Below are 14753 nucleotides of genomic sequence, written 5' to 3'. Positions count from 1 at the left end.
AATATATATATATATATATATATATATACAAATTTAGAAAAAAAATACAGTTCTGTATATAAATGAATATATATATATATATATATATATATATATATATATATATATATATATATATATATATATATATATATATATATATATATATATATATATATATATATATATATATATATATATATATATATATATATATATATAAGATTAACTAATTTAATGTTGTTTTATTTGTTTCATTATTTATTTAGTTGGATTTTAGTTGCACTTGGTCAGAACTGTTTCAAAAGTAGTTATCTGCATGATGCCTGCTGCCTTTGGGCTCAGTGATGTTGAATTTAAGATTATACAACAGTTTCAGGTTATGTTTTAGTGTTGGTAACATGTCCCACATTGTCCCACACAAACTAAGTAATCGTCCCACATTTGGTTTGTTTGATGGTGGTCATCCTAATGGGAGGTGAGACTCTGATTGGTTTATTGCACGTTACGCCCAAAACACACTCATGATTCAATAAGAGACAACACTTTGGACCATGCACCTGGCACGCCGACCGTTTTTTCTGTCCTTAAACTAGCAAAAGTGGATTTGGACACGCCCTAAGTGCACCTGCGCCATGCGCTTCAGACCATGCGCTCAGATCATTAAAATAGGGCCCCAAGTGTGGAAAATGTTGGTCAAAAATTTACATTTACACATAAACTGACTACCATCCACAACTTCAGACGGCATTTTTACTGTCACAGAACGCACAGAATTCAGATGAAGGTGTCTCAGAAGACAGGAAGTGAAGCTAATATTGGATTCGGATGTGCTTTGTTGCCTTCCTACCTTGGAATGCATCTTCCGAAGACAGCATTTTTAAGATTTCAGATGCAGCCTGCATAGCCTCATGGAACACGCAATGACGTGTGATGTCTGCACAAACAGGGTGCGCAGAGGTATGGAAGTGCATAGGCCTATTGACAGGTAGGACAGGCAGGACAGGCAGGTAGGACATCTTACCAATGCACTCGGACCAAATTTAATGATTGGACTAACATTTTTTGAGACAAACATTCTGAGACTTCCACAGAAGATATATGTACATGTTTTAATACTTAGACAACTTCAATTATTGATTGCTATCTGGATGTGGAGAGAATTTCAACCAGTATAAGAAAAAGGGTTTATAAAACAAATTGCCAATTTAAAACTGTTATCACCCAATGTGATGGCAAATAGGCTTTCCAAATAATGTAATTAATTATTTACATAGTATAATAGTATGAAATTTATCTCTCACACACGTGTCCCGCATTGCCCCGCAAAATCACATCTACTGTCCTGCAACAGAGCAATAACCAGGCGGTCACCCTACCAACAACTTACAATCTTTCTGGAATGCACAAACACAGAAAAGTCCATTATTAACTTGTATAATAAATAATGTTACACTAGTGTGGTCAAAAGTACCGACCGCGATACCAAATCAGTACTGAAATTTAAAAAATGTGACGGTTTGAGCGCTGTTGAGCGGAATCGTAAACAGCTCTGATTGCCCATTGTGCTCACGCAATCATCAAATATTTCTGTGATTGGCTACAATGACCTGCGCTTCAAAAACATGTTGCAAATATACATCAATGACGCTTTTCACAGTGCCCTTACACAGATACACATGGGAGCGTTAGAATGCAGGCGCCTATTAACCTACCGGTCCGCTGGTTGACGCCTGCTTGTGCTTTTAAACACTCCAGCTCCCGCTTTCGAAACGCTTTCAAACATTTACGTGTGCTTTCAAACGCTCCTGTGCGTTGATCTTTGTAGCCAATCCCAGACACATCTGATGAGCGCATGAGCACAATGGCCAGTCAGAGGTGTTTATGATTCAGCTGAACATCGCTCAAAGTGTCACATTTTTTAAATTTCAGTACCGACTTGGTATCGCGATCAGTACTTTTGACAACTGTCACACTCACATTCATGTTGATATTAACTGCACATTCAAAATAAAACATTTTATAAACCATCAAAAAAATTACTTGTACACAAAGGAATTATGCTGCCTTCACGTGCTATCGGAATTATCGTAAATACGAGTTTCCTAGGTAAAAATTGCACATGAACGCCCTCACATTCTGAAACTTGAATGCAATGAGCTCGTAATCACGACTTCAGAAGTCGGAATTATCAAATTTCCGATAGCACGTGAAGGCAGCATTATTCACATTAAATGGTGTGGATCTAAGTGATGACCCAGAGCCAAATGCTCAGAAAAAAACTCTTCGCTTCTCTCCTCCCCTTCACCATTTCTCCCACTTTTTTGTGTCATTTTTGATTTTCTCCCTGCCTGTGTTAATGGTTTCAAGTGGGACTGCCTGAGGTGAGCTAACTGAGAAAATGATAGGAAATCATACACCGGTTAGTGTGGTAAGAGGCTCTGGAAATTGCTTTAATTGCTTCGCCATGAGCATTTCTTTAGAGACCTCTTGCTATATTCAGTATGAAAGCATACATCTTCTGCCAATCAGCTGTTTTTACTCCATTTCAGGTGTGTGTGCGTTAGTTAACAACATTTGAGTGTCGTCCCTGACATTAATCCATTTTCAAGCCCATTTTTTCTTTATATTTATCCATTCAGAAACGCATGTTATTTATTAAAATCTATTATTATTTAGTCATTGTCATGCCATTTTAAACCTGTAGGCCGTTTGTAGGCTGTTTTCTTTTTGTTTTTTTGAAAACAAGTTAATTGAACCACTGTCGTAAATCTCCAATCACCGGCCCAGTCATCACAGCACTACATTTCCCAGCCTCCCTCCTGTCTCCCACCTGCACACACTAAATCACCTGCCATCAATCACCTTCATCAGCAGCACCAAATTTAAGCACACCATCCACATGCTCACATTGGCAACACAACCCTGCCTCTTTTCGTTTGCAAAAAAAAAAAAACACCTTATTATTTTGTTCAGCCAATAAGTGTGCAAATATATTTATCTTCACTGTAATAAAATTACATATTAACTTGTTTTTAAATGTCAGTTTTAATGATCAAGAATAGCTATTAATATAGCTATATAATAGCTATTAGCTATTAAGTATAAGTAAAAGAAATAAAGCAAACTATTCAGTCAAACAAAGTCAGCGCTAGTAGGCTACAACGGTAAAGTTAGCCTAAAAATATGAAGTTATGAAACTTCTCTTTGCCCTCAGCCAAAACGATTTGCCAGGGAACAAATTATAGATTAATGACACAAAAGATTGTCCATTAGATATACACAAGATGACTCTCGTGTTTAACCACTACAGAGACATCAGAGCCCGTAGCAGACGTCAGAAGGACTAGCCAATGTAAGGCTGCTCTCGGCTGGGTTAACGAGCGCTGAGCGCCCGGTGATCGACTGAATCTCACAACTCCGAAAACGGCAGATCAAAATTTCAAATAGGCGCTATCTTTATTAATAAATCACAAATTTTTGCTTTAAACAACTACATTCTCTACTGAAAAAGTCATAAAACTACATTTCGTGACACAATAACAGTGGTATTTTTAAATTAGGCAGGTTTTCTCATCCGCTATTGAAGCTTGTTGGTTGGTGCGAGATGCATTCTGTCAAGTCCACTCAAGTGCAAATGCATCCTCGATAAAAGGGGCGGATCAAGGACACATCCGGGGATTTGAACTGAACTTGGCTAGATGTGAACTTTGAATTGGAACAGTACTTCGGCAGCGACTGATGACGTTTCACAAGTCCACAAGTACAGACAAGAAAGCATATTGAGAAACGGACATTGTCTGGTCTCGTCACTCTCTACCGTGTGTATGGACTTACCTGACCGCTTACCTACCCATTGCAATCATCTTCCTTACATTGACAATCTTCACTCATCCATACCTGCAAAGGACAAAGAGACTTTACATTACTAGCTAAGTGGTGACTTTCTCTGATACTGTTACTTACCTGATTCATTCCTGGTGTTTGCACGTTTCAATAAAGAACTTGTATCTTTGAGTCAGCTGTCTCCTCTTTTGACTGTGACAAAAGACAGACCTAAAAATGTAAATAGACTCAGCAGGAGTTTCTCTTGTACCTGAGGTTTTCCTCTGCACCATATATCACGATGGCACGACGATAGAGGATTGCATGGAGGAATTCCTTGAGCACTGTTACCTGATGGTGTGGGATGATTGTATCCTTATCAACTGCTTCAAAGATTGACTAGATGACAATGTCTGCCAACTGTTGCCAGTGAAAAATGGATGTTGCACTAGCACAATTTCTGGACCTTGTAGTGTGGCGGTGTGGTTCAGCATACACAGTCGAATCATCAGTTTCATCATCTCGAGACTACCGTAAGACCATCACAAGCTTCCTTGTCTCTGCCCGTCCTGAGTCACCCATAGTCCATTCTTGTCAAAGAACCGTCAGAGTCTCCAACCATCATGGCTGCCACGCCAGAGTACCCTACAATTCCCCGATCCAGAAAAGCAACATCTCCAGCCTTTCCTAAGGCACAGAAGACTGTGTTCAACAGTGCAGATCTGACATTTAAATTAGCAGCTCCTCCCCTCATTTCTGTCAGGGCAGCTCCACAGAACCACTGCACTCATCAGTTCCCACGTCCACAATCTGTTCCAGAGAAAGAAAATCCAGAAACTTCCACATCCTCCATAGGGTTGGGAACCGAGAACCGGTTCTTATGCAGAACCGAAACTGATTTTTGAAAAATACCAGAACCGCGCGAAATTCCTAAGTTTCGGTTCCGAAAACGGTTCTGGTGCAATGTGTGTGCGAAGCGCTGGAAGCGAATCCTTTCATAGCGAGTGACAGCCAGTGTTGCCAACTCCGTGATTTTCCCGCTTTCCCGTTTTCCACTGTTGCCGCGGGCTGTGTTTCATGTCCGCGGGTTGAAACGATTGTGCAATTGTGCGGGTTTTGTTGTGATAACCTGGCAACCCTGGCTCACCTCATCATGAATATTAATTACGTTGCCTGCCGCTTCCAGGAGGGCAACGCAGTTCAGCACTGAAAGCCCCCGCGCTACACATTTACGGTTTTGCGTCAGATATTTTCTCGTTGACCACCAGCATGGCGAAGAGAAAGTCACAAGTATGGATTCATTTCCAAAGAATGAATAATAATGAAGCAAAATGTAACACGTGAAAAGTTAATAACATGCAAAGGAGGCTGCACTAGCAATTTGACAAAACATTTGCTACAGCACAGAGTGCCACAGGGCTTATACCAGATTTATAGTGAAAGGCATATATATATATATATATATATATATATATATATATTTGTCAACCGTTGAGTCACCATGGTTTAGGTAAGCGTTTAGGCACAATTACCTTTGTAATGCTGAATTGCAATTTATTATTTACAAGTTCACTGAATAACTGAATTACTATTAAATTAATATATAACTAATTAATAAATATAACTAATAAATATAATTTATAACTTAAAATGTAATAAGACAATTTCAGAGGTGTTCATTTGAAAAAAAATGTGTTGCAAGAATGGCTTAATTAATACTGTAATATATGTACAGTACAGGACTTTTTTGACATTGCAAACCTGTAAATAAATTTTAGAGCAAGTAATAAACACAAAATGGATTGTTTGAGTTGCGTATTGTGCCTTTTTCCTTTACCACTATTTGTTTAATAATTTTAATGGAACCGGAATCGGAACCGGAATCGTTAGGCAGAACCGGAACCGGAACCGGAACCGGAAAATTTCTCACGATTCCCAACCCTAATCCTCCAGGTTGAGCACCACACAAACAACAGCACCAAAAAGGAGGCAGAGGAGAAAGAAATGGCTCTCTTATAAACATCCTGCCGGGATCATTAATTCAGTGATCTCAACAGCCTCAAGTTCAGTAGTCCTAATACGGCCAATTCCAGTGTCGGCTCCAGCCCCTGAGCACAGTCCAGTGTCATCTCCAGCCCCTTAACCTGCTCCAGCCCATGAGACTGCTCCAGACTCCTCTCCAGCTCATGAGCCCACTCCAGAGTCTGTCCCAGAGCTCAGCCAGCTTTCCCAATACGGCCACGGAGGCCATCCCAGAGCAGCGCCCTCTTCCTGATACGACCACAGAAGTCACGGACCTCTCGTCACGGCCCTGATGGCCGATCAAAGCTCCCTTGTCACGGCGATGGAAGCCGATCATAGCTCCCTCATGTTCTATGACTCATGTTCACCAGACTAATGTTCTAGAGCTCCGACTAACACATTGGCATTAGTTTTCACGTATACTTAGACTGTATAGGATGTTTAGATCTATGGGGACTAAATAATATACTCTAGAATGAGTAAAGTTTAGTATGGCCTCTAGAATACTAGTCAATCGCCTCTGTCTAATGACCAAGACTGACGAGTTTGTGATAAAGAGATCGTAATCCAGCCGGTGCGAGACTCGAGGTGTTATTGGGATCTGGATGAACAGGTATAATTTCAACAAAGGGTTAAATAGAATAATAAATGTGTAGTTAAACTATTACACAAATGACCAAATAACCAATCAGCATTCTAACCTAAATTCGAGGTCATGGTAAAATGGAGTCAGATAAAAGTAAATTGGAATCAAATTACTTTGCCCACTTGAAAAGAACGAATGCGCAGAAACCTTCACCCGCTTATCCTTCACCCGCTGTTGTAGGGACGATTGGTGGGCTTTACACATCCATACCTGCAAAGGACAAAGAGACTACATTACCAGCTAAGTGGTGACTCAGTGACTTTCTCTGATACTGTTGACTTACCTTAATCACAGACTGTCAAGCTAAACAAAAAAAAGCTTGGTAGAGACCAATGACGTATGAAGTTACTGACTTCCAATTTGCACCATACTAGCATATTTGATTTAAAAGCGAAAGAGAAAGATGTAAATAATAACAACTAAAACTACATGCTGTTTCTCACACAAACCTGCCATAAGGCTTCAAAAACCGTACCATATGGACTACTTCTATAGTGCTTTTTTATGGTGAGAAGAAACCTCATTTTAAGGTGAGAAAATCCTTTAATTCTCCTTTTTCCTTGTGCCCGACTCCTCACCTCTTCATATGCATTCAGGGTAAACAGAGGATTTCTTCTCCTTGCTCTTTCTACCCACCCTTTAGACATCCTTCACACTTTAATACCTTGGAGACAGCTGGAAAAGGACAACCTGTGTGCTATTCCTTTGCCATGTTGACACTGAATCAGTGCCGCAGGTCAGCAGTGTGAGATGAGAAATAATGACTTTCTGTGGAGAGAAGGAGGTGGATGTTCCTGATTCACAGGCGGTGGGGTTAAAGTGCAATAGCTTTACAGTTCTTACCATTGCTGTAGTGAGGCCAGGACCTACCCATAACACACGGTTCCACACAACAAGACGGCATCACTAGCCGTCTGTCACCATGACAACTGGCACACACTCAAAGGGGCTACACGCACTGCAAATCCCACTTTATACCTGAAAGGACTCAACAATTTATATATATATATATCAAACATTCACAGAAGTGCTATTAATATATATATATATATATATATATATATATATATATATATATATATATATATATATATATATATATATATATATATATATATATATATATATATATATATATATATACTCATTTTACTCATGATGAATGATTAAGGGAATTTGGCCTTTTGTGTTTTCTCATATACTCCTGTTGAACAGGAAGTCATGGCTGGACAATTTCATGTTCCTCACCCTTGTGTGCTAAAAAAACAAACAAAAAACACTTATGAATGGGAATATACTTCAGAGATATTTTATATATATATATATATATAAAATATACACATACGCTACACAATAATATATACGCCACACATATACTTTTATGTTAGATGCGATTACACGATTAGTTGTGGTGAAAAGCTGGTCCCTCCATGGCTACTATCTATCAGCCACTATTAGTGTGCAGTCACACTACACTTTGTGCTCTATTCTGTTCTCATGCATTTGAATTCAAGCATATAGAAAGAAGCATATGCTAGTGATCAAAGACATTTGGCTACACAAATGTGTATGGCGAAATTAAATTTGACCAATGGAGGATCTGAACATCACAGATTGACCTCGTGCCATGGCTCAGTATAACTTCAAAGCTGCATGGTTTGCAGTGTTGCAGCATAGTATATGACATAATTTCACATTTTAAATGTCTTATTTTTTTGGTTATTTGGTTGTTTTGTCATGTCAGCCAGGAAGGCAATCTTAATTTCAAGGAAAAAAATGGTAAAACATTTATTAATTAAAAAAATTCAAAGGAATTAAGAAATAGAGAAACAAACAGGAAGATAGAAAGATTAAATCTATTTAAGGTGCACTTAAACATTACATTTCTAGAAAAAAGTTCTAGAATTTTTTTCTGTTTATATCTTTTATTTGTTTTCACCAAAGGTCCTAGAGTGTGACATCCTGTTGCAGGGTCTGAAGTAATCTGACATGCTTAAAGTGAAGTGTCAATGCGTCTAGAAAACTAAAATCAGGAGACACGTCTGTCGGAGAAATAACCCCTGCACTGCCCCACTGGCTCCACAGAGAACAGGATAGTGATAAATAAAAAGGTCACTTTCTCCATAGCAATTAAAAAGGGGTAAGTCCTCCTGCTAAATATCACATTGGAATTCTCAGAATGCCACCTGCAGCATATTAATGACCATTTGTGATGTTTCTTAAGGTTATGCCTGTTTGTTATATATTCTCTCTGCTTGTTGCTTCAGTAACAGACAGACACTGTTTGCTCAGATTGTTGTGGGAATCTACAGAGCTTTTCAGCACATAATCAATACACAAGCTCTGGGTAATAAGCAGAAACCAACAACAGAGACAGTTTGGAGATTTAGACTCTTCACTGTTTGTGATATTCAGTTTTTATCACCTCAACAGAAATACATTTCAGAATCCTATTGTGACTGGAAGCACCCAGCAATCATAAAATGGTTTTACAACATTTCACAACATTGCATTTCAGTTGCAGGTATAGATAACGTCAAAATATGATGTTTAAAATGGTCTACAATCCACATACAATGTTTCAGTAGCCTAAAAAATGTCAATATATCATTTTTACAACAAAAACAAAACAAAGCCAGACTGAATCATTTACGGAACGCTTTTTAAAATAAGGTACTTTGTAGATTCAATGAGGCATTTCAGAAACACATTACAGTGATTGTTAGGGTTGGGAATCGTGAGAAATTTTCCGGTTCCGGTTCCGGTTCCGCCTAACGATTCCGGTTCCGATTCCGGTTCCATTAAAATTATTAAACAAATAGTGGTAAAGGAAAAAGGCACAATACGCAACTCAAACAATCCATTTTGTGTTTATACTTTCTCTAAAATTAATTTACAGGTTGGCAATGTCAAAAAAGTCCTGTACTGTACATATATTACAGTATTAATTAAGCCATTCTTGCAACACATTTTTTTCAAATGAACACCTCTGAAATTGTCTTATTACATTTTATCTCTCTGTCTCTGAATAAAACCAAGTTATAAATTATATTAATTAGTTATATTTATTAATTAGTTGTATATTAATTTAATAGTAATTCAGTTATTCAGTGAACTTGTAAATAATAAATTGCAATTCAGCATTACAAAGGTAATTGTGCCGAAACGCTTACCTAAACCATGGTGACTCAACGGTTGACAAATATATATATATATATATATATATATATATATATATATATATATATATATATAGGTCTTTCACTATAAATCTGGTATAAGCCCTGAGGCACTCTGTGCTGTAGCAAATGTTTTGTCAAATTGCTAGTGCAGCCTCCTTTGCATGTTATTAACTCTTCACATGTGTTACATTTTGCTTCATTATCATTCATTCTTTGGAAATGAATCCATACTTGTGACTTTCTCTTCGCCATGCTGGTGGTCAACGAGAAAATATCTGACGCAAAACCGTAAATGTGTAGCGCGGGGGCTTTCAGTGCTGAACTGCGTTGCACTCCTGGAAGCGGCAGGCAACGTAATTAATATTCATGATGAGGTGAGCCAGGGTTGCCAGGTTTTCACAACAAAACACGCACAATTGCACAATCGCTTCAACCCGCGGACATGAAACACAGCCCGCGGCAACAGTGGAAAGCGGGAAAACCACGGACTTGGCAACACTGGCTGTCACTCGCTATTAAAGGATACGCTTCCAGCGCTTCGCACACACATTGCACCAGAACCGTTTTCGGAACCGAAACTTAGGAATTTCGCGCGGTTCTGGTATTTTTCAAAAATCAGTTTCGGTTCTGCATAAGAACCGGTTCTCGGTTCCCAACCCTAGTCCTAGGAGCAGGGCTGAAGACCTCTGGTCTAAATAAATAAACACTAAAAACTCAAATCAAGTGTTTTATCAACTGAGGCATTAGGACATTAAAATGTACAGTATGAAAATTATATTACTTTTTTAGCTTTGCTAAAGATGAAATTGTTTTTAAAGATTAACTTTACTGAGATTATGGCAATGGCAATCTAAATGTAAAAAGAGTAAATATTCAATAACTGATACCGATACATTTGTCACATAACTGGTATAGTACCTTTATAGTGTGCTTCCCTACTATTTGTTAAGCATTTAATGAAAAAATATAATTTTTACTGTATCTATGCAAGCTGAAACATTCAAGTGAATATTATGATTAATGCAAAGCATTCTTAAGCATCCTAGCAGGCAAAGATATGATTATTTACATTTTAGAGTATCTATACCATCAGTATAGCATCATTTGCATCACTCTCTTTATTTAACAAAAAATGTTGATAGTCTAATAATGGGAAACAAGTGGTAGAGAACACCCCTTGTTGCCAAGGAAACCATTTCCTACCAAGGACGAGAAAGTAATAAGTCTATGGGAGTGGCAGGGGGTGGGGGAGGGTGTTACCAAACCCAAAGGGAGGGAAATAGATGAGAGTGGGAATGTGGTGCAGAGAGGGAAAGGAACGGAAAGGAGGAGAGGAAGATGTAACTGGGGCTCAAGTGAATTGAGCTCACGCACCATTTCTCCACCTCCACCCTCAACTCCCAGTGCCGTCATTATCACTATCAACAACATTTGTCTCTGCTGGGGCCTCCATCATAAAAATCACATCATCTCTCTTTATTACAAGTGTGGTAGAGCAACTCAGGTTTGCCTCATCACCCATGGAGGATGGTGTTTCAGTCCAGGGGCCAGCGACGGAAAGAGCTGAAGGAGTTCCTACACCCCATTATTTACTGCTCGCCGCCCACGGAGCTGCACGCTGTCCAAACAGGCATTCCCGACAACTCTGCAATGTTTCATTTAAACTGCTGGGTGTAAAAAACGCTGGAGGAGCTCACATTTGTCTTTCCAGACACAGCTCTCTAATGTAAAAAATAAATACATACAATCCTGAAAAAGTGATCTCTGTCAAGCATTCGGTCCCGCTCACAGTACCAGACTTCCACTTTGCTCCATAGCCATGTTTTTGTCTGTAGCTGGGACTTGGTCACCAACAACCCAGAGCAAATCCCATAACTATGGGCTCAACTTAATTAGATGGTTTCTCTAAATGGCTGAGGTGAGGAAAAATGTATGAGGCATAATGCATGATGAAGCCAAATCTATTAAAGCTGAAAGTTGTGTTGACATTTGCTTCCAGCAGTAGGCAATTCCCCTGACAACTCTGCACAATATTGCTGCTCATAATTATTGGCGGAAGTGAAATAAACGGGAAAAACAAGAATTTGGTGGTCCCACACAGTCAGCACTTTAGGGTTACACCACGGCTCTCTCCTAAAGCTACAAGGCATACAACTATCATGGTTCCAATAAAACAATAATTAGAAGTTGGTCCCAGAGTAACGTCATTCAGAGGCAGAACCTTCCAAGTTTTATGAATTTACACTTAAAATAATTCCGGCATAAAGTCCTGCAGGAGACATTTCCTACACAGGCCCCAAATTGACTTGTTCAAAGAGGACGCAAACTAATTTTGATCCAATTTAGCCAACAGAAAGTGGATCCCATGCTGCTAGGTAGGCTACTCATGTGTAACAAAAAGGAAATGGATTGTGTTGGCTTCATTTAGTGTAATGGACAATCCACAATGGAGTGCACTGGAGAAAAACACCAGAATGCTGAAGCCTGGATTAGGCAATTTGAGCCATCATGTCAAGTGTGCCATGTGAATCTTTATATGACAATGTGAGAGCCGAGAGGAAATCAAACTTTCTCAAGAATTTTGCATTGGCCATTGTCTAACAAACCAATAAGCGACACTCTAAAAAATAATGTGTTGGCTCAAAAAAATTAGTTATGAAAGCTTTGAGTGAATTTATGTTCAACCAACAAGCTACCTTAAATTTGAGGAACTTAATAATGTGTAGCATTAACACAAATTTTATGTTGACAACTCAAAAAAATTAAGTCACCCCAACTATCAGAGTTGTAGCCCTGGAAACAATTAATCTTATCTATTTCAGTTCAAATCAATCAGTTGCCTCAATATTTTTAAGCAGCACTTGCAGATTTTAATTTTGTAATCATACATTGTAATTGCTCTGAACTTGAACTATTTGAGTAAGCATACATTTAACTTAAAAATATCATGTCATCTTAAATTTAGCTTTAACTAGCTATAGCTAATTCAATAAATGCCACCTTGCTAATTGGTTACACAATGCTTTGGTAGCCTTAGCATAGCATAGCATTTGCTGAATGAGAACAGCAAAGTAATACATTTAACATAATTCTCAAACTAAGCTCATGCTCCACCCGTCAGCTTGATGTTAAAGCTTGATTGTGTAAAGTGATACCATAAACTCTTCTAAACTAGCCCCTTATACTTGGGAGCTGCCATGTGGTGTTTCTGGGAGGTTATAGTAAGCGATTTCACAGAGGAACTGTGGATTCAGGATGATCATGTGTCTTGTACGAATTGACTGAAATATCACCTCATACGAGTGTAAAAACGTTTTTTGCAATATGGGAGCTTTCGTGAAATTGACGTGTTTCCATTGGGAGTATTTTCAATTCGCAATTTCAATTTGCGCAATTTGAAGGGAAATGGAAATGCAGCTACTGAAGCTAAACTAAAAACACAAGTCACAACAATTATTTTGCCGTTTTAAAATGTTTCCTTAAAGCATATGCAACAGTATAACTACAGCAACAAAAATCAGATTGAAAAGCTTGTTGGACTTTCCTCTTGGCAAGAGTGAGAAGCGAGGTAAATTCCTATAATTCTTTTAGGATCACATAACCAGTTTTGCAGGTCATACATTTCAACGTGTCCTATTTACCGGCAACACCGCAGTAAAAAGCAGTTCTGTCTAATTACTACAAGAGCAAAAGATCATTCAGTCTTTACAAAAAGTAGATTGCAAAAGGCCACACTATTATAGTACAGTAATCATACCGTTCAAGAAGGTCATTCTGTTCACTCAGGGATGCTTTGGAGGACCGCAAGCGGGATCATATATTGATCACAATATTAAAATTGATTTTCTCAAAATATATTAGAGCTTTCTCAGCTCAGCCTTGTAACTCTTCAGTGAAGGAGTTACAATGAGATCATTGCTAATAATGCTGGAGAGTAATAAAAAACAAACCATTATTGGAAACCATTTTCAAAGCAACCCAACAATAAGATTATAATTAAGACCATAATTTCTGAAGTTGCACATTTGACAGGCATCTTCATAAAGAAGAGGACTCAAAAGGGGGGATGGTGTTGCAACCACCTTCCAATATCAGTTAGGTACAACCAGTTCCATCCAGACTAATGGCTTAGTAGACAGTGAAATATAAAAAATTCATAAAGGACAGGAAAGGCCTGTGAAAAGGTAATTAGACACTTTCCAGCGCTTTCAACCCGCAAATATAATGAGCAAAATAATTGACTCGTACACCAGTAGCGTAGGCAGAAAGTTTGTGATGGGTGGGCTTCCAATGGTGTGGGTGGGCCGGAATAATTCGCATTAGGCTGGCTACCACTTAATTGGAAGAAAAATCCAACTGAAACATAGCAAAATAGCTAAAGGTATTCCGCATATATTGGACCTTATTGTCAATGGTCTTTTAACATAGTCAACTTCAACATGTTGATTGCCTTCTCAAGCCCCCGTACGAGCTGTGTTTGCGATGTTTGAGCGCGACAGGCGGAAGGACCGTTTGCAAGGTTCCTTTAAAATTCCGCAAGTGCTAGTGTCGCAGAAACTAATACTGTAAGCTCCGTGCGATCAATTAAGTGTGTACGGCTGCAACGCGGAAAAAAATTAAAACAAAAACAAAGCAGGAGAGAGAGACAACCTGATAACTAAATCACGAAGAGAAATCATGTCCTGTATCGACAACCTGCCAGTAATAAACTTGCCCACAAATATTACATGCAAATATTTGATTGCCTTGCCACGGCGAGCCAGACGAAAAACCTACCCATAGCTTACCTTGTATGGCTGATGTCTGTTCTAAACAAGTCGGAGTTGGCTGGGTTTTGGATTGAAGATGTTGATAATATCACTTATCAGTTAGTTCACTTTCAAACGACAAAAGTGTTATGGTGTCCTGATCATCTTTGTCAAGAAGTGTTTCTTTCTTAAATGTGTAATAACTGACAGTTTAGCCTTTTTTTTATAACAAAAAAGGCGCTGCTAGTTGGATTCGAACCCGGATATTGCCGCGAAGAAGAACATAACATTACTACTGGCATGGCGTAACTGAAGAGACTAATTAACATATTTGTATTAATATTAGAATAG

Source organism: Gobio gobio (genome assembly GCF_949357685.1).
Source record: "Gobio gobio genome assembly, chromosome: 16".
Lineage (NCBI taxonomy): Eukaryota > Metazoa > Chordata > Actinopteri > Cypriniformes > Gobionidae > Gobio > Gobio gobio.
The sequence above is the reverse complement of the archived record's forward strand: the minus strand, read 5'-3'. Positions refer to the sequence as shown.